Below are 21,979 nucleotides of genomic sequence, written 5' to 3'. Positions count from 1 at the left end.
GGACCTGGTGTCTCAAGTCGGGCACCCAAAATCAGCCAACACTTTTGATCATTTTGTTCATAGTGTCTCTGGGCTTCAGTTCCCAATGTGTAAAATGGAGATAACAACACTTCCCTGCCTCCCAGGGGTGTTGTGAAGAGAAATTATATAATGTTTGTGAAGCACTCAGCTACCATAGAAATGAGCCATAGAAAAGCCCATGAGGAAATGAACAATTCTGTTTTGGGAGTTCACTTTGGATGACATGCAGTACATAGGGACTGGGGCCACATGTTGAACAAGGAGTATAAAAAGACCTATTGACCATCCACCCATTCAGTCAGCACCACGTGTCCTGTGCACTGAATGAGGCAGGGTCCTGGGGCAAAAATAGCATTTGATCATGTAATTAAAGACTGTATCACAATGCAAATACAAAAGGGACTAATTAAGGTTACAGAGGACAGCACGAGTCTGGCATTCTGAATGTTTGAGTGCTCGACTTTACAATTTTAACTTCCTTTTAGATACAGAGCTTTATAGATTTTAAGGGCAGAAGGACGCATTAGATTATATAGTCTGGCCTCCTGGGTAACAGGCTATAGAAGTTAATCCAGTTACTCCTGAACTGAATCCAATAATTTTTGTTTGGCTAAAGCACATCTTCCAGAAAGGCATCCAGTCTTCATCTAAATACTTCAGGAGGTGAATAACCTTCTGCTTCCCTTTTAGTTTGTTCCAATGGTTAATCGCCCTCACTATAAAAAAATTATGGCTTAGTTCTAATATGACTTTATCTGGCTTTAACTTCCAGCCATTTGTTCTTGTTTTACCTTTCTCCACTAGAATAAAGAGCCCTCTACTACCAGTGTTTTGTCCCTGCTAAAGTACATATACACTAAAGTACTTATACACGATAATCCCGTCACCTCTTGGTCTTTTTTAAAGATAAAGAGACGGAGCTCCTGGAATCTCTCACTGCAAGGTGGATTTTCAAGCCCTCAAATCATCTTTGTGGCTCTTCTCTGCATCCTTTCCATTTTTTTTAATATCCTTCTTAAAATGTGGATAGCACAGCTGTATGCAGTATTGGTGTCATAGGTAAAATCACGCCCCTGGTCAGAAATTATCCAACAAAATGGAGCTTCATTGGAAAATGCTGGTTTGTTGAACTCGACATTTCCATGAAAGTGAGTCAGCCGCAATGAACTTTCTCCAGGCCACAGGCTAGGTTGTGGCAGAAACTTGCATGGTTAAGTGCCTGCTCGCTTGCGAGGCTCCAGCCAGCCCTGCTATGTAGACTGCCTTGGGGCCAGTTACCCCAGTCTTCTCAGGTCATCTTCTCTGGGATAGCTGCACCATGTAGACTGCCCCAGCACCAGAGACCCTGGTGCTGTATAATCTGCAGTTCGAGGGCAACCCAGCAATGGAGAAGGGAGTCATAGAATCATAGAATATCACGGTTGGAAGGGACCTCAGGAAGTCATCTAGTCCAACCCCCTGGTCAAAGCAGGACCAATCCCTAACTAAATCATCCCAGCCAGGGCTTTGTCAAGCCTGACCTAAAAACCCCTAAGGAAGGAGGTTCCACTACCTCCCTAGGTAACCCATTCCAATGCTTTACCATTCTCTGAATGAAAAAGTTTTTCCTAATATCCAACCTAAACATTCCCCACTGCAACTTGAGACCATTACTCCTTGTTCTGTCATCTGCTACCACTGAGAACAGTCTAGATCCATCCTCTTTGGAACCCCCTTTCAGGTAGTTGAAAGCAGCTATCAAATCCCGCCTCATTCTTCTCTTCTGCAGACTAAATACAATAACTCCTCACTTAATGTCCTCTTGGTTAACATTGTTTCAATGTTACTTCCCTGCTCCATTACAGAACATGCTCGTTTAAAGTTGTGCAGTGCTCCGCTATAACGTCGTTAGGCTGCCTGCTTTGTCCACAGCTGGCAGCCCTCCCATCAGCTCCCCTACCCCCCCTAGTGCCCATCGCCAGGTAGACCCCATGGACCAGTGCCCTCCCTCCGTCCCCCTGCCTCCTGCCCACAGCAAGCAGCCATCCCGTGGCACCCAGGAGGCCAGAGGGAGGAGTGAGGATGCGGCGCACAGTCCCCCCCACCCTTCGCCTCCTGCCTGCGGCAACCAGCTGTCTTGCAGCATTCAGGAGGGTGGGGGGAGGAGCGGGGACGTGGCACGCAGCCTCCCCTCCATGGCAACCAGCTGGCCCGCAGCACTCAGGAGGCAAGGGAGGGAGGGGGAAGGCTGCACACTGCGTCCTCGCTCCTCCTCCCTGCCTCCCAAATGCCACAAACCAGCTGATGGCTGTGGGCAGAAGGCAGGGGAGGGAAGTGGGAGGCTGTGCCTCCTGCCCTGGCTCCTCCCCGCAGCCTCCCAAATGCCATAAGACAGTCAACCAATGTAGGCAGCAGGCGTGGGGAGTGGGGGGGGCGCTGGTCCGCAGGCCGCCAGCAGGTGGGGGGGCATAGAGGAGCCAATACAGGGACTACCAGCCTGTTAAATACCTGTATTAAATTGCTTTAAAATTGTTTAAAATTTATATAATGCCTTTCATCTGGCAAAAAATAAATACATTTATACTCCTCCATGGTCGTTGGTCCAATCTTCCACTTCTTGTAAGCTTCTTTTTTGTGTTTAAGATCAGCAAGGATTTCACTGTTAAGCCAAGCTGGTTGCATGCCATATTTACTATTCTTTCTACACTTCAGGATGGTTTGTTCCTGCAACCTCAATAAGGATTCTTTAAAATACAGCCAGCTCTCCTGGACTCCTTTCCCCCTCATGTTATTTTCCCAGGGGCTCCTGCCCATCAGTTCCCTGAGGGAGTCAAAGTCTGCTTTTCTGAAGTACAGGGTCTGTATTCTGCTGCTCTTCTTTCTTCCTTGTGTCGGGATCCTGAACTTGACCATCTCATGGTCACTGCCTCCCAGGTTCCCATCCACTTTTGCTTCCCCTACTAATTCTTCCCAGTTTGTGAGCAGCAGGTCTAGAAGAGCTCTACCCCTAGTTGGTTCCTCCAGCATTTGCACCAGGAAATTGTCCCCTACACTTTCCAAAAGCTTCCTGGATTGTCTGTGCACCGCTGTATTGCTTTCCCAGCACATATGAGGGTGATTAAAGTCTCCCATGAGAACCAGGGCCTGCGATCTAGTAACTTCTGCTAGTTGCCAGAAGAAAGTCTCGTCCACCTCATCCACCTGGTCTGGTGGTCTATAGCAGACTCCCACTACGACATCACCCTTGTTGCTCACACATCTAAACTTAATCCAGAGACTCTCTGATTTTTCTGCAGTTTCATACCAGAGCTCTGAGCAATTATACTGCTCTCTTACATACAATGCAACTCACCCACGTTTTCTGCCCTGCCTGTCCCTCCTGAACAGTTTATATCTATCCATGACTGTACTCCAGTCATGTGAATTATCCCACCAAGTCTCTGTTATTCCAATCACATCATAATTCCTTGACTGTGCCAGGACTTCCAGTTCTCCCTGCTTGTTTCCCAGGCTTCTTGCATTCGTGTATAGGCATTTAAAATAACTCGCTGATGGACCTGCTTTCTCAGTATGAGACAGGAGTCCTCCCCTCTTGCGCTCTCCTGCTCGTGCTTCCTCCTGGTATCCCACTTAACTCAGGGCTTTGGTCTCCTTCCCCCAGTGAATCTACTTTAAAGCCCTCCTCACTAGGTTAGCCAGCCTGCTTGTGAAGATGCTCTTCCCTCTCTTTGTTAGGTGGAGCCTATCTCTGCCTAGCACTCCTCCTTCTTGGAAAACCATCCCATGGTCGAAGAATCCAAAGCCTTCTCTCTGACACCACCTGCGTAGCCATTCCTTAACTTGCACGATTCGATGGTCTCTACCTGGGCCTCAAACTCCTTTATCCTTCTTCCCAGAGCCACGTAGTCTGCAGTGATCTGCTCAAGGTCATTCTTGGCAGTATCACTGGTGCCCATGTGGAGAAGCAGGAAGGGGTAGCGATTCGAGGGCTTGATGAGTCTCAGCAGTCTCTCGGTCACATCGTGAATCCTAGCTCCTGGCAAGAAGCACACTTCTCAGCTTTCCTGGTTGGGATGGCAGATAGATGAATCAGTCCCCCTGAGGAGGGATTCCCTAACCACCACCACCCGTCTCCTTCTCTTGGGAGTGGCAGCTGTGGAACCCCCATCTCTTGGACAGTCCATCTCATGCCTTCCAGTTGGTGGAGTCTCCTTCTGCTCCCTTCCCTCAGATGTACCATCTAGTCCACTCTCCACATTAGTACCTGTGGAGAGAACATGAAAATGGTTGCTCACCTGTATCTGCATTGCTGGTACATGGACGCTCCTCTTTCTTCTTCTGGAAGTCACATGCTGCCAATTTTCTTCACTGTCCTTCTGTCCCGCTGCGCAGCCTGCTCTGATTCTTCAGAACATTGTGCCCGCAGAAGCATATCCTGACGTCTGTCCAGGAAATCTTCATTTTCTGTTATGCAACACAGGGTTGATACCTGTTTCTCCAGATCTTGAACCTTCTCTTCCAATATGGAGACCAGCTTGCACTTTGTACAGACAAAGTTGCTTCTGCCCCCCGCTTTAACCAGGGCTCATCTCCCAGCTCCACAGTAGGCAAATTAGAAATCTTGGGATGGGATCCCGATTCCCAGGATCTACTGCTCTGAGGCAGCCCTGCATTGCAGACTGCCCCAGACCAGGGACCCCAGAGCTTTGAGATTCCAAGGCCAGTGGGCTATTTGGATCACCAGCTTGCCCAGGAGTCCGGAAGCCCAGGGGTCTCCAGTCCAAGGCAGTCTGCATGGTGAGGCTGCCCAAGAGCCACACACCTTGGGAGCCCCAGCAGCTGCTGAGAGAAATTGACATTTTTGTTTTTCTCTTTGCACTGGTGAAACTGACAAGAATGTCAGTGTCACTCAGCATCCACTGGTGTCTCTGGGAGCAAATTTCATGTTGGACACTCCATGTGTTGGTGTTTCCAGAACAAACTGTTGAGGGGATTTCTAGTTCACAGGAAGTTTTGAAATAGCAAAATTTCCTTTGAGCTGGAAATCCTGCATTTCAGCCAGCTCCTCTCACTGCTCCCCTGTTTAACCCTCCAAGGATCACCTCAGCCTTTTCACAGAATCTCCCTGGGAGCTCTAGTTCAGTTGCTTGTCCACTATGACCCCTGCAAAGACCATGGGAGAGATCTGTATGTTTATGTATATTATATGTTACCTCTGTTTCTTTTATTGCTGTTTTGCCATTTCCTACCAGGGTTCAAAGAGTAACTGCTGCTGGAGCTCCCCACATGTCCCAGCAAGGCAGACAATGGCTACAGAGACCCCAGTCACTGGTACTTAACTGACACTACAGGGGTCAAGGCCTTTCAACTTTTGCCTCTGACAAGGCTGGGCACAACCCCTCTAGCTTGGGAGAGGGGAGGGGCCCTTGAAGTGGGCAAATTAGACAAAGAACTTGGGAACTATGAAAATGGAGCCCTGATGAACAGAGAGGGAGAGGCAGGGTCTGCAGGGAAGAAGACTGAACCCAGTCCCCAGAAGCAGGGGACACTGGGGTAGGTTGGGCCAGCCCAGGTTTTGAGGGAAATGCTGAGGATTAGGTAAGAAATATGACTTTTAGCCTTTAGTTGCTTTAACACTTTTCTCTCTGGTCACTGTATTCCTATGGATACATAAATAATATCACTCTCCTGGGCCTGGTACTATTCAATATTTTCATTAATGATTTGGATGATGGAGTAGAGAATAAATTCGTAACATGTGTGTATGACACAAACCTGGGAGGAGTCACAAGCTCTTTGGATGAGAGTTTTAGAATTCATAATGACCCTGATATAGCGGAGACTTGGTTTGAAATCAGTAAGTTAACATTCAGTAAAGACAAGTACAAAGTATTAGACTTAGGAAGAAAAAATCAAATGTAAAAAATCCAAAATGGGGAATAACTGACTAGGCAGAAGTACTGCAAAAAATGTTTTGGGGTTATATTGGATCTGAGAGTGAAATGTGTGATGCTGTTTTGAAAACAGAATATATCATTCTGGGTTGTATTAACAGGAATGTCCTATGTAAGACAGAGGAGGTAATTGTCCCCCTATACACAGCACTGGTGAGGCCTCAGCTGGAGCACTGTCTCCACTTTTGGGCTCTCTGTCTATGATGGGTAGGACAAGAAGTAATCCACTTAGACTGCAGCAAGGGAGAGTCAGGTCAGACTTAACTTCCATTTTCATAAGTAACTTAGGAGGCCCAGTACCATGGAGACTTCAGTATCTCTTTGCCTAGGTTCCATTTTCAAAAGGGACTTAGGCTCCCGGTCATTCAGGCTTTTTTCATAGAATCATAGACTTTAAGGTCAGACGGGACCATTATGATCATGTAGTCTGATCTCCTGCACAACGCAGGCCACGGAATCTCACCCACCCACTCCTGTATCAAGCCTATGTCTGAGCCATTGAAGTCTTCAAATCATGGTTTAAAGACTTGAAGGTGCAGAGAATCTTCCAGCAAGTGACCCATGCCCTACACTGCAGAGGAAGGCAAAAACTCCTCTGCCAATCTGCCCTGGAGGAAAATTCCTTCCCAACCCCAAATATGGTGATCAGCTGAACCCTGAGCATGTGGGCAAGATTCACCAGCCAGACACCCAGGAAAGAATTCTCTGTAGTAACTCAGCTCCCACCCCATCTAACATCCCATCACAGACCACTGGGCATATTTACCGCTAATAGTCAAACACCAATTAATTGCCAAAATTAGGCTATCCCATTATGCCATTCCCTCCATAAACTTATCAAGCTTAGTCTTGAAGCCAGATATGTCTTTTGCCCCCACTGCTCCCCTTGGAAGGCTGTTCCAGAACTTCACTCCTCTGATGGTTAGAAACCTTCAGATAATTTCAAGTCTAAACATCCTGATATCCAGTTTATATCCTTTTGTTCTTGTGTCCACATTGGTACTGAACTTAAATAATTCCTCTCTCCCCCTGGTATATATCTGTAGGGAGCCAGGGTGGCTTCCCTCCGAGCCTGAGGGTAAAAAGCCACTCTCTCAACCTGAGTGGGCGGGGCCAGGCCAAGCTTGCTCCACCCCCCGGAAGGGGAGGGGTGGAACAGGAAGTACAAAGGGCGGGGCCCTTAGCTCAGTCAGGGCAGCACCAGGGAGGGAGGCAGATGCGGACTGCATGCTGCTCCCTTCAGACCCTGCTGCCACACCAGGGGAGGCCCCGGATCAGGGGAAACCTGAGCTGGAGGAAGGACTGGGCCTACCAGGACTGCCTGCTGCCGAGTACTCAGACGAACTGGAGGAGCCAGAGCCAGGGGGAGAGCTTGAGCTGCCAGCAGCGGTCTACCCGGAGGAACTGGAGGGACCAGAGGGACGCGCAATCGGGTAGGAAGTAGCCCAGGGACAGAGCGACACTGCGGTGAGTCTACGTTGCGGACAGACCCCCGCTAACCCAGCGGCGGGACCCTCGTCTCGCCCCGGCCAGGGCCCTGGGCTGGAACGCAGAGGTGTAGGGCGGGCCTGCGTTCCCCTACCCGGCCAGTCCACCTCAGGAACCGGGCCCCGACAGCGCTACAGACTCTTGCCGGCGCTCCCCTGCCTGAGGGGCGCGCTACAGACTCTTGCCGGCGCTCCCCTGCCTGAGGGGCACGCTACGGACTCTTGCCAGCGCTCCCCTGCCTGAGGGGCACGCTACGGACTCTTGCCGGCGCTCCCCTGCCTGAGGGGCGCGCTACGGACTCTTGCCGGCGCTCCCCTGCCTGAGGGACGCGCCGCAGCCGTTTGCCGGTGTTCCCTCTGCCCCAGGTTCCCCAGAGACCAGCCGGGGCTCAAGCCGGCCAGGGGAGAAGTAGCTCACCACCTCAGTGTTTAGCAGTCCCACTTCTTCTTTCTCTGTTTTCTTCTTATTTTTATGGCTATAGAACCTTTTACTATTGGTTTTACTTCCCTTTGCAACGTCCAACTCTACATGGCTTTTGGCCTTTCTCACTTTATCCCTACATGTTCTGACCTCAAGAAGGTAGCTTTCCTTGCTGATCACTCCCATCTTACACTCCCTGTAGGCTTTCTGCTTTTTCTTAATCACCTCTCTTAGCCCTGGTCCACACACAGCCCCTAATTCGAACTAGGGTACGCGAATTCAGCTACGTGAATAACGTAGCTGAATTCGAACTACCCTAGTTCGAAAACTTACCCGTCCAGACGGCGGGGAAGCGAACTCCACGGCTCTAAGGTCGACTCCGGCAACTCCTCCTGCCGCGGTGGAGTACCGGAGTTCGAACTAGCGCTTCCGGAGTTCGAACTATCGCGTCTAGATCAGACGCGATAGTTCGAACTCCGAGAAGTCGAACTCACCGCGTCGACCGGGAAGGTAAGTATAGACGTGGCCTTAGAAGCTTGCTCATCCAGCTTGGTCTACAACCCCTGCCTATGAATTTTTTCCCCTTTCTTGGGATGCAGGTTTCTGATAGTTTCTGCAATTTTGACTTGAAGTAATTCCAGGCCTCCTCTGCTTTTAAATCCACAAGTTCTTCAGTCTAATCCACTTCCCTAACTAATTTCCTTAATTTTTATGTTAGCCTTTTTGAAATCAATAACCCTAGTCACAGATCTATTTTTGTTTAATTTTCCATTTAGTTTAAACTGAATTAGCTCATGATCGCTCGAACCAAGGTTGTCCTCTACAACCATTTCTTCTATGAGGTCTTCATTACTCACCAAAACCAAATCTAAAATGACATCCCCTCTTGTTGGTGCAGCAACTACCTGATGAAGGAATCCATCAGCTATCACATATAGGAAAATCTGAGCCCTATGATTATTACTAGCACTTGTTCTCCAGTCTATATCTGGGAAGTTAGTCTCCCATGATCACACAATTTCCATTAGTGTTTACTTCATTACAAAACATTAAAAAGGTCTCTATCCATATCCAAATCAGATCCCAGTGGTCTATAGCACACCCCAAGCACTATCTCAGGGGAGACTCTAGTAGCTTTCTTCCCCGATGTGATTTTTGCCCAGACAGACTCTATCTTATCCATTCCATCCCTTCTTATTTCTTTACAGTCTACCTCATCATTGATATACAATGCTACTCCACCATCTTTGCCTTTATTTCTGTCTTTCCTAAACAGCACATACCCTTCAATACCTTTACTCCAGTCATGACTACTATTCCACCATGTTTCTGTTATCCCTATAATACCTGGTTTCACTTCCTGCACCAGTAACTCTTATTCATCCATTTTGTTACCTAGGCCCCTCGCATTGGTGTACAAACATCTTAATTTTTGCTGTTTGGCTTCGCTCACATTCTTTACCCGGTTAGGCCCCGACATTCTGCCCCCAGTATCACCTATTAGAATGGTATCTACACTACCCTTCCTCCTTATGTCCATTCTCCTACCCAAGGCTGTCTCCTTTCTTACTTCATTTTTCTTCCCTCTCAACATTAAAATCCGGCGTGGAGATTACCTGGACATCTCCCAACCATCTCCCCCCAATTCCTAGTTTAAAGCTCTCTTAATCAGTTGTGCCAGCCTCCATCCTAGAAGTCTCTTTCCCTCCCTACTCAGGTGAAGTCCATCGCGAGAGAACAGTCCTCTGTCCATGAATGCTTCCCAGTGGCCGTACATCCCAAAGCCCTCCTTATAGCACCACTGCCTGAGCCATCTGTTGATCATCATAATCTTGTCACACACCTGAGCCTCAAGTTCCTTAAGTATCTTCCCCAACCCTGGCATAGTCTCCCTTGATATGTTCCAGCGAGAATCTAGCCATATCATTCGTTCCCACATGAAGGACAATCAGTAAATTCTTTCCCACTCCCGTTAGGGTCCTCTCCAGCCTCAGGTCCACATCCCATATCTTAGCACCCGGCAGACAGCACACCCTTCTGTTTTCTGGATCAGCTCTGCTTACAGGCCTGTCTATTCTGTTCAGTAAGGAGTCCCCAATCACCTAGACCTGCCTTTTCCTGGGATGGTGCGATTCTCCGATCTATTCCCTGTTCCCTCTGGCTGCAAGTCCTCTCGATTTCTATTTTCCCTTGCAATCCTCCGCAACCCATCCCATATCCTCCTGGGGCTCATATTTGGTGTTGTCTCCATTGACTCTTCCCCTCTTCCTATAGGATTAGCTGCTCTTCTCTTCTTCCTTGCCTTCTCGCCTTCAGCGACCACCTGCTGTGCCCCTTCTTCATTTTCCAACTCAGCAAACCTGTTCCTGAGCTCTACTTTTCCTTCACTAGCCCATCTTTTCCTTTTCCTGGTTCTCTTAGTCACATGCTTCCACCGTCCACTTTCCTCACCCAGCAGTCTCCCCTCAGAATTCTTTGGTCCTGCTTCCATCTGCAAGTCTGAGCTTGTCCCTTCAGCCTCCTCATGTCTTTGCTCCATCATCTGCTCGAACCCCCTTCTAAGCTCAATCAGAGTTTCCACCTGCATCTCCAATCCTCGGATATTTTCCTCCATCAGCTCTATCAGGCCGCACTTCATGCAGACAAAACTCTTTTCAGGTACCCCCTCCAGGATCATGTACATGCCGCAGCTTCCACATCCAGTCATCCTCATTGTGTCTTCCAGGCTTGGTCACTACCATGGCTGCCTCTATATCTTTCATAGTCTTTCCACCTAAATCCTTGTGAGCATTTCTATGCAAAATCTCAACATCCTCTTAACATGGGGAAGGTGAAGGTGGGGGGTGATATGCAATTTCCTAGCATTGTTAAAAACTAAAGATGATGGGCAGGACTTCATAAAAATGAGCTTCATTACCAGGGCTTTGAAATTATTCAGGAAACAGGCTGGCCCTCGCAGATGTAAATTTTCTAGCAACAACAGACTAGACTCCACTAATTGTGCATTCACCGTGCCATTTGTGTTGAGTTCCCTCCACCAATAGCACTACAGTTCCCATGCAACAGTCTAGGCACAGTATCCTCTGTGGTTTTGGCCCTCACCTCAGGACCTGAGGGGAAGAAAGATTTCCCACCACTAAGGCCTTTCTGAGACTAGGCTTAGCTAGCCCTGTCCCCCTCTCTCTTTCCCCACCAGGGGCATCCTTCCTTTGCGTCTTTATCTGATTCGGGCTGATGGGCTACTTGGCTCTTTATCCACCCAGCCTGCGAGCCTTCTTAGCTAATGACCTCAGTCAGCTTTCTTTGGGGGACTAACTGACATCTAAGAGATCCGTGTCACACTGTCTGGGGAAGCTCATGACTGTGAGTGCCTACCTCAGGGCAGACTGTCAGAAAACAGGGCAGACACTGCAAACTGGTGGTGTGTTCTATAATTAGATTTCACCAGGTCAGTATCAAATGTGAACTCCTGGATTTCTAGGCACCGACTCTGTGCAAAAAATTAGCGGGTGCTCAGCACCCACCAGCAGCCAAGCTTCCCCCCCCCCCAATCAACTCTTCCTTCTCCCTCCCTGTGCCTCCCACCCACCGTGATCAGCTGTTCCATGGCTTCCAGGAGGCACTGAGAGGGAGGGGGAGGAGCAGAGATGGGGCATGCTTGGGGGAAGGGTAGAAAGAGGCGGGGCAGGGGGGAGCATTGGGAAGGGGGTGGAGTGGGGACGGGACTGGGGGTGGAGCGGGAATTGAGCGCCCCCTGAGACAATTGAAAGCTGGCACCTGTGCCTGGATTACTATAACAGTCTTACAATGAGTCACAGACAGTGCCCTTAGACCAGTGGTGGGCAACCTGCGGCCTGAACGCCGCATGTGGCCCATTAGAGTAATCAGTTGCCGGGCCGCCAGACAGTTTGTTTACATCTGCACAGACGCCCACAGCTCCCAATGGCCACGGTCTATAATTCAAAACTGTAGCAGAGATGTAGTCATCTGCCAGTTTCCCAAAAGTCTCTCAGGGCCTGAATAACTCTGGGGGAGCTCCATCTTCTTATAATTCAGACAATCCAGAGATGAAGGATCTTTCCCTGAATCCAGACTTACAGCTTCTTCTCACAGAAAACAAAGTGACATGGTCATTACCCACATAGACTCTTCCTTTGATGACAGAGAGTGAGGAATGCATTTAGAGTGTTTGCCTCCGATCATCACACACAATGACCCACTTGCTTGTGAATGTTCTTAATTTGCATTCCACAAGGCTTCTTTCTCGTTTGATGGGTTATTTAGTTACAGGGCTATACACAGTGTAAATGTTTGCTATTGCATTATAACGGGATATAGATAAGTGAGAACAATGAAAATAACATCCTGCTAGTTTTCTTGAAGATTAAACACTCTTATACATTTACACATTTAATAATCACAATGATCAATACTAATACACATGTGAATTGGCCCGTCTGTGCATTTGTAAGCATTCAGTGAGACCTGGGGCTTTGGCATGAGCTGGCACCTGGTCTGCCAGCATCACAATCTGAGTGGAGGCTCATCTGTTCACCCCCGGCACTCTGTCCCAGGGAGACTGTCTTCCCCTATTGGGCCCAGGCAGTGCAGAAGGGAAACCACCTGAACTGAATGTAGAAGGGACAAGAATCAAACTGGGATGAGAGGAGGAGAGTAGATTGGGACAAGGAGCCTGTGGGGTGGCCGGGGGACAGACGGACATTCCGAGACTGGATACTGGTGGGAAGCGAGAAACTGGGTCTGGGAGAGAAAGGGGGTGATGGGAACTGTCTGAGCAAGGAGACTGGGTCTCGGAGGAGGGAGGGGGAAGAGACTATTACTGGCTAGGCTGGGTGAACCGAACAAGAGTCAGGGGACAGAGACTGCGACTTGCTGAGCAAGGAGGCTGGGAGCTGGGGGAGACTGGGACTGACTGGAGAAGGAGTCTGGGACTGGGAACCAGTGGGGTGGAACTGGTGGTGGATGAGGAGAGACTGACCAGATAAGGAGCCAGAGTGTGGGGAGAGTCTAAAACTAACTGCGCAACGAGACTGGAATAAGCAGTCAGGGTGGGGTGGAGGAGACTGAGAGCAGATCTCCATGAACATTAAGTTTGGGGCAAGTTGGGCTGTAAATCTACCCGGCACTGTCCTGCCAGGCACTCAGTGTCCATGTGGACCATGCTGCCTCGCACTAACAGTTCCCTAGTGTGCTTTGATCTACTCCTGTTTCGCAGCACTAGGGAAATGTGGGGTCCACACAGATACTCAGTGTGCAGCAGGCTAGTGTGAGATAAATTTACACCCCAGTAATTTGCATCCCGCTCTATCTGCTGGATATCTAGGCAGAGGAGGTGTGATCATGTAAATACAGTTTGCTCCTGAAGTGTTTCCCATTCCCAGCTAGCTCTCAGGGGAGAACTCATTCAGCCCATGCTTCTATCTGCAATTTCCTAGTATTTTTACAAAATAAAAAGATGGGTTGGGCAGGAACTTTACAAAAATGAGCTTCATTGTCAGGACTTTGAAACTCTGCAAAAAACAGATCAACCTTCGCCACTGTAAATTCCCTAACCTGGTAACAACAACTGCAATGCCTTGTGCTGCACACCTAGCAAGTGCACAGCAGGGAGTCCCGCTCATCTGAACCTCACCAGGAGGAGGGAGCTGCACAAGAACCAAGGTGTATCAGAGCAAAAGTCCCTTCAGTGCACCTGCATCTCAGCTGGAGATAAAGTTTGGGTTTGTAAGAGGGCGCTTGAAGGGCCGGGCTGCCTAGTGGTTGGTTCCCCTGACCTCCAGCCCCTTGTTTTCAAGGTCAATTTGCCTCAGTCTTTTAGGCAGTGGGTAGGGAAACCCAGGCCCTTGCTCTCTACCAGGTCCCAGCCCAGAGTCCTGCATGTATCTACCCCTGAATAGGGGAAGCCTCCCAGCAGGGATCTAAATCCACTTCCCCGGGCTAATTCCTACCACTGTCCCTTTTGTTTGGGGCCTGGCCTCTCTAGTACCGTTCACTGGGTGACTTGTATCCCCTCTCATGGATCTTGGATGGCACCATGCTGCAATCCCAACCTCCTTCAGGTAGGGCAGCCGTAAGTTTGGTGAGGCTGAACCCACAATGTCTCTGGGCTTTAGGGACCCAGTTACCTCAGTTGCCGGAGGCTCCTAGTCTCCTCCACAGTCCCCCTTGGCTGGGGAGACAGCGCTTACTCCCTGGTGGCTGCCTCGGCTGGCAGGCTGGTGACCCTTCCCCTCAGGTAGGGAGGCGGATCACTCCTGCCTCTTCTCTAGTCAGCCCTCAACTGAGCCAAGCTCTCTCCTTATCTCCCCTCAGGCCTGGCATTGGCTGCAGGTACAGCAGGGTGGGGCTAGCTGGGCCAAAAGGCTCCTTTAACCCCTGCTGTGCTTCCACATGGTTGGATAGAAGGATGAGTCTTTTCATGGCCCTTATAGTGATGTCCATTCTTGTCACTAATCCCCATCTTCCCTGGATAGAGGTGCAGGGCGAGCTCAAAGGCCAAACCCAGGGTTCCTTACTCAAGCAGGCAGCTATTGCCTGTAATGTGAGTTTGCTTTGTACAGACTGAGTAGAAACAGAATAAAGAACTCAGGATTGGGCCCATTCAGAATTATTCCAGAAATACTGGTAACCAGTCAGCTGTCTACAAACTGCCCTGTGCACTAGATATCACTGAGAACAAACACATATGGGAGCTATGATGTTTCTGCACCAAGTGATTGTTGAGAGATGCTGTCCTGACAGAATACTAGAAAAATTTACAAAAAGTGACAGTCACCTTCTTATCTGCAGTGTTGTTGTAGGCGTGTTAGTCCCAGGATATGAGAGAGACAGGGTGGGTGAGGTCTTTTATTGGACCCATTTCTGCTGGCGAAAGACAAACTTTTGATCTTACAGGGAAGAGCTGTGCAAGCTCAGAAGCTTGTCTCTTTCACCAACGAGAGCTGGTCCAATAAAAGATATTATCTCAGCCTCTTTGTCTCTCTTAACCCCTTCTCGTCAAGCTTTCACTTCTCATTTCTGGTTGGATTCATACCAAACTTCACCAAAACTTTCTCCTCTGCCAAGGTTCCAACTCAATCAGTGCACAGGCTGGATGGTGCCCAGGGAACGAATCAGTGATGCACAGTGAAAGAGGCTTCTGTCTGTAGGCCCCAGCCTCATTGGTTGCAGCAGCAGCATTGCCATCATCAGCTATCCCTCCATTCGAGGATGATCTCTACCACAGATTTACATTTGGATCCCAAGACGACTCAGGAATCTGATCCTAGAACTATAGATCTGCCCGCAGTAGGTACAGAAGTTTCCTGACAAGTCAGCTGCCTGATGGGAGAAAGTTCTTTTTCTTTCCTTCCTTCTCTCTCTCTTTTCAACTTCAAGGCAAGGCACTTCTCCTCGAAGTGGGCCACTGCCTGGTGGAGGATGTGGCATCATTGAGATCAGTTGGTTCCTTGCTCCTCCCAGCTTGTGATGTCCACACGAGTTTTCTTCAGATACGCTTTCAGTGTGTCTTTGTAGGATTTCCTCTGATTACCAGGAGATCTCTGACCATGAGTGAGTTAAGAGTAGAGGGCTTGTTTTGGGAGGCGAGAGTCTGACATCTGCACACAATGTCCAGGCCAGCAGAGTTTGTGAGTGTAGATCATTGCTTCAATGCTGGTGACATAAGCTTCAATGAGGATGCTGGTGTTACTGCAGCCATCTTCCCACTTGGTACAAAGGATCTTCTGGAGGCATCATTGGTGGTACCTCTCCATACTCTTGAGGTGCTGTTGATAGGTCACCCAGGTTTTGCATCCATAAAAGAGTGTAGCAATAACAATTGTCTCATAGACCTGGATCTTGGTGTCCTTCCGTAGGTCACGGTCTGTGAAAATGTGCCAGACTAGTTTCCCAAAGGAGGCACTTGTGCAATGGATCCTGTGCTGGATCTCACTGTCAATTTCTGTATTTTGCGAAAGTTAGCTACTTAGGTAACAGAAGTCCTCAACTCTCTCCAAGGTCTGTCCCTTGATGGTGATTTCTGGTGGGTCATGTGCAAGGCCTAAAGCAGACTGACGGAGCACTTTAGTTTAGTTTTCTTGATATTGAGTGAGAGTTATAGGTGTCGGTAAGCTTGTGCAAAAAAATCCAGTGTGGACTGAAGGGCATTCTCAGTGTGTGTGATGATGACACAATCATCAGTGTACTGAAGGTCAGTAATGGACGCCCTGAGGACCTTAGACTTAAAGCTGAAAGATCAAAGATTAATAAGCTGCCCATCCTTTCTGTATTGAATGTGAACTCCGTTAATAAATTTTGGAGGGCAGCCAAATCTGGCCAGCACCTTCCACAGGGCTTTGCGATTGACAGAGTCAAAGGCCTTTGTCAAGTCAATGAAGGCCATGTACAGGTCCTGATTTTACTCCGGAGACTTTTTCTGGATTTGGTGGGCAATGAAAATCATGTTGGTTGTCCCTCAAGAAGGTCTAAAACCACACTGAGATTCTGGCAATATTTCCTCAGCAATGGGAAGTAATCGGTTTAAGAGGATACGGGCAAGAATTTCCCCTGCTGTAGATAGCAAGGCAATGCCACCATAATTTCCACACTCCAACTTATCTCCTTTTTTAAAGATGGTAACAATGAATCTTCTCATTATACCAAATGTGAAGAAAAATGAAGTTCTTGACAGCATAGGTCTGAGTATCATTGGAGCACACAAGCCCCTTCACTGCAACAGGGTGACGGTCCCTGAAGACGGGTTGCAGCAGCGGGAAGATGTGTAACAAATACAATTATGCTGAAATTATGCTTCTGGCTGCTATGGGCCGGCGAGGCACCAGGCACTAGAACTGAGATGAGGGAGATGATTTCCATCTATTGGGCCCAGGCAGTGTCGGGAGGAAGCTACCTGAATTGAATGCAGGCTGTGGTGAGAGTGGAAAGTAGATGAGGATAAGGATGCAGGGGAAATATTCTGAGCCTGAAGGCTGGTGGATGGAGAGAAACTGGGAAAGAAAGCGGAAGATGGGGACTGGCTGGGCAAGGAGACTCGGACCAGGATGAGAGGGAAAGAGACTCAGACTGGCTAGGCAGGGCAATTAGGACAGGGCGCGGGTGGGAAGAGACTGTGACTTGCTGATCAAGGAGATTGGGAGCTGGGGAAACTGGAACTGACTAGATGAGGAGTCTGGGACTGGGAACAAATCGGAAGGAACTGGAGGTGAGTGAGGAAAAACAGATCATATCAGGAACCAGGGTGTGGGGAGAGTCTAAGAGTAACTGGGCGACAAGACGAATAAGCAGTCAGGGTGGGATGGGGGAGACTGAGAGCAGATCTACATGAACATTTAGTTTGTGGGAAGATGGGGTGTAAATCTCCCCTGCACTGCCCTGCCAGGCACCATGTGTCCATGAGGATGGTGTGGCTGCTCACTGAGGCCTTGTCTACACTACTTCTTAAGTTGATGTAAGTTACGTCGCTCAGGGTGTGAAAACACCCCCCACCCCACCCCGAGCAATGTAACTTACATTGACTTAAAGCAGTGTCTACATCACACTATGTCAGCGGGAGACGGTCTCCCATCAGCAGAGCTTCTGCCTGTCAATGGAGTGGACTAATTTCATTGACAGCAGAGCGCTCTCCCATTGACCTAATGCGTCTTCACCAGACGTGCTAAATCGGCGCCGCTGCATCGATACAGTGGCTCTGATTTAGTGTGGTAGCGAAGAGAAGCCCTAACAGTTCCCTTATGTGCTTTGATCAATCTCATTTCCAAGCACTAAGGAAATGTTAGTGCGCAGCAACAGGGTCCACATGGACACTCAGTGTGCAGCAGGCTAGTGCAAGGTAAATTTACACCCGTTTGCCACAAACTAAGTGTGTGTAGAGAGAAACCCTGAGACTGGATGAGACATCCAGGGAGGGAAACTGGGGCTGGGGGCAAACAGGACAACTCAAGGCAAGAGTAAGAGTGAGAAACAGAATAGATGAGGGTCCCAGAAGAGTGAGACAGCAGAGAGAACAGGAGGGAAACTGGGAGTCCATGAGACCCCTGCCTCATTCAGTGCACAGGATAGACAGCATCGGCATGGTTTGGGAAGGTGCAGGGGGGCATTGGCAGAGGCAAGGCATGGGAGGGATGTGAGGTCAGTGCAGGGAGCAGAGCGGGTGGGATGGAGTCACTTCTCCTGAGGTTGAGGGTAGCTGCTCTGGGTTGCTACATCTGCAGCTGGACACTGCTTCCTGGGTCCTAGTGCCTGCCTGTTTCCTGTAGAAGGGTGAGTGCCTGCGGGGGGGAAGAGGACACTGGGAGAGGGGGATGGGGCAGGGGACAGGGCGGAGAGGAAGGGGGATGGGAGGGGCATGGAGCAGCGGCAGGGGGATGGGATGGGGAAGAGAAGGAGATACAGGAATAGGAGGAGGGAGCGGGAGCCCAGCATGTGGTGTCCCCTCGGCAGCAGCAGCCCCAGCAGGGAGGCGGCTGCAACAGCCCTGGGACGCACCAGAGCAGTAACATCTCTGCAACAGCCAGTGCAGGTGTGGCCACAGCTCCCAAGCTCTGGTCACTGCAGCAGACAGCAGCAGCTGGGGCTCACCCATTAAACTATCCTGTCACTGTGTTCCTATGGATACATAAATAATATCACTCTCCTGGGCCTGGTACTATTCAATATTTTCATTAATGATTTGGATGATGAAGTAGAGAATAAACTTATAAGATATTTGGATGATACAGACCTGGGAGGGGTCACAAGCTGTTTGGAGGAGAGTATTAGAATTCATAATGACTTTGATACATTGGAGAATTGGTTTGAAATGAGTAAATTAAAATTCACTAAAGACAAGTACAAAGTACTAGACTTAGGAAGGAAAAATCAAATGCAAAAAATCCAAAATGGGGAATAACTGACTAGGCAGCAGTTCTGCAGAAAATGTTCTGGGGTTATATTGGATTAGAGACTGAAATGGGTGATGCTGTTTTGAAAAAAGGAAATGTCATTCTGGATTTTATTAACAGAATTGTCATATGTAAGACAGAGGAGGCAATTGTCCTGCTGTACTCAGCACTGGTGAGATCTCAGCTGGAGCACTGTGTCTATTTGGGCTCTCTGTCTACAATGGATAGGACAAGAAGTAATCCACTTAGATTGTAGCAAGGGAGAGTCAGGTCAGATATTAGGAAAAACCTTCTAACTATAAGGATAATTAAGTGGAATCCCCATCATTGGTGACTTTTAAGAACAAGTTAGACTAACATCTATCAGGGATGGACTAGGTATACTTAAACCTGTCGTGGTGTGGGGCTCTATGTTTTTTGCTGCCCCAAGCACAGCAGTCAGCCACATTTCCTCGGTCACATGGATTCGGCGACGTTTCTGCAGGAGGTCCACCAGTCCCGCGCCTTCAGTGTCCAGCAGTCTCGCGCCGAAATACCGGCGGAACCTCCCGCAGGCATGCTCCCGAAGGCGGACTGACTGCTGCCTTCACAGCGACTGGCAGCCCGACCCCCCCACCCCCGTGGCTTGCCGCCCCCGGCATGCGTTTGCTGCGCTGGTGCCTGGAGCTGCCGCTGGTATTGGGGGATGGACTAGCTGACTTCGTGAGGTTCCTTCCAGTCCTACATTTCTATTTATTCCAAGATCTGATAAGCTATTCAGGCCTGCTGATTTTTAAAAAAGTTTATCCCTAGTAGATACTGTTTAACATCCTCCTTAGTTACCAACGGACTGCAGAGTGGTTCACCCTCTTCACATAGTATGAATACACATCCTGCTTCTATCCAAAACCAGAAATATTTATTGAACACCTCTGCCTTATTTGCATCATTATAAACTATTTTACCATCTCCATTTGCAATGGGCCTACACCTTTGTTAGGATTTGTTTGTTTGTTTTTGCTCCTAATATATTTAAAAAATTCTCATTATTGTTCATAGCCCTGCCAAACATGGATTTTTTTCCCTGATAGCTTTATCTTCCCTTATCAATTTCACAACTTCTAATGTATATTGATTGCTATTGAATTCCCATCTTTCCATTTTTTGTACTTTTTTTTTTAATTTCTATTTGCTGCCTGCACTGCCCCACTGTACCAGGATGGGCTTTTGGCCAAAGTTACAGAGCAGTGGAACACCTAACTCCCTAAGGCACCTTTGTAATTTTCATCCTTCATTGGCTTTCTAGGACACATTGAGCTCCAGCTGGCTGGAGGGGACAGTGCCTGCTCAGGACGTGTGGAAGTAAGACATGGAGACACCTGGGCTACAATCTGCGATGCAGACTTTGATCTCAAGGCTGCCAGTGTTATCTGTAATGAACTACAGTGTGGAATAGCTCTATCTATCCCAGGAGGAGCTCACTTCGGAAAAGGACATGGACCATTCTGGACTGAGGAATTCCAGTGTTTAGGGAATGAGTCACACCACGTGTACTGTCCCAGGATATCACACAGGAATCAGACGTGCTCACATGCAAATGTCATATGCTCACATAAGAATTTGGCACAATGTCTCTAAAATCCCAGTGATGTGTATTCTAGAGCAGGGTGCAGCAATAAATGATCTAACTCTGTAGGGATCTGGGATAATAGAGCTGCTCTCAGCTTCTAGTATAACCTCAACAATCCAATATAATGGGAATGGACTCAATACCCCCGACTTTCCTTTTCTTTATTATTTAAAATAAAATATCTTAAATGCTCCCTCTTTAAACCCCTTCTCCCTCCTCCCCAGGACACACAGGTTTCCGGCTGGTGAACGGCAGCACAGCATGCTCACGGAGGGTGGAGATCCAGGTTCTTGGTGCCTGGAGAACCCTCTGTGACTCACGCTGGGATTTACCAGATGCCAACGTTCTCTGTCATCAGCTCGACTGTGGATTCGCTGTATCGGCTCCAGGAGGAGGGTATTTTGGGAAGGGAACTGGCTCTGTCTGGACAGACACATTTCACTGTAAAGGGACTGAACCCCATTTGGGCCATTGCCCTGTTACTGCTCTGGGGGCCTCTCAGTGCTCACATGACAATGATGCCAGTGTGATTTGCTCAGGTAAGTGCAGGAGAAATGCTGGGTTAAGGACACCTGCCCGTCAGTGTGTGACACTGCCCCCAAGCAGGGGAACCTCAGGGCACAGCAAGGGGAGGAGGAGCTAGATCCTGAAGCACGTATAATAATAGTAAATGTATTAAAGATAAAATTAAAGTAAATAATATTATCACAAAAGAATAGTTGTGACCTGAGAAAGCCCTGGATTCTCCACTAAAAACATCAACAACTCTGTCCTTACACAGGGCAGTGGAGCAGGGGCAGCACTTTGTCCTTTGGGTTACTTAAATGTCACCAACTGATTGTCCCCAAACTTCTCCAATAGTAATTAAAGGAGGAACTGGTAGTGACTCCCAATATGGAGGTTGCTTCACACTTTCTAGTATAAAATATTCTTGGCACATTCTTGAGAAGCTCTAGCACCTTCCTTGATTGCTGCAGCCTTTGCAATTTGGGAGGGGGTCAGTGCTGGAGCCGGGAGGTGCCCTCTTTTAGTGCAGTGAGATTCCTTCCGGGTGTGGCTGATTATAAACTGCTGAAAATCACCATTTCCCTTTTCTCACATGAGTTCCTATGAGCATTTTTGGTAGCACACCACAGAGAAAGAAATGATTTCACTCACTTGTGTGGGTCTTTTGGGTTTTTTTTTTTTACTTTCTTCACACCTTTCCAACTGAAAAAAAATCAAAAGACTTTTCCCCCTGAGTTCTTACTTTTTTACTTTTTTCTAACTTTTTACAGTGAAAGAAAAGATGAAAAAATAGAAGCGGGGAGGAAGTGGCAAACCTGTAAATCCAAAAACTGGAAAGGGAAATGAATGTTTCATTTTCCAAAAGTTGAAATGAATCAATATTTTAGTTAAACAAAACTTTTCATTCCATTTCCACATGCCAATATCTCAGATCTGTGTAAAAATTGAAATACTGCATTCGAAATACTTCACAGAAAAAATTTTGGATTGTTGACCTGCTCTAATATTTACATTTTATTTAAAAAAATAAAATATTAAACCACATTATTTATTTAGTCAAAGCCAAATGCACAAGAATTAGAAAATACCAGAGTTAAGGT

General features: G+C 48.2%; 1 protein-coding gene across 1 annotated transcript in view; it reads left to right on the top strand.

The window, feature by feature from the left end:
- LOC123347552 (antigen WC1.1-like) overlaps nt 1-21,979 on the top strand; it is an 838,191-nt gene that overhangs the window by 93,468 nt on the left and 722,744 nt on the right. The gene's annotated exons all lie outside the window — the stretch shown is intronic.

The sequence above is a fragment of the Mauremys mutica genome, chromosome 1 (assembly GCF_020497125.1).
Source record: "Mauremys mutica isolate MM-2020 ecotype Southern chromosome 1, ASM2049712v1, whole genome shotgun sequence".
NCBI classification, from domain to species: domain Eukaryota; kingdom Metazoa; phylum Chordata; order Testudines; family Geoemydidae; genus Mauremys; species Mauremys mutica.
The sequence above is the reverse complement of the archived record's forward strand: the minus strand, read 5'-3'. Positions and strand labels throughout refer to the sequence as shown.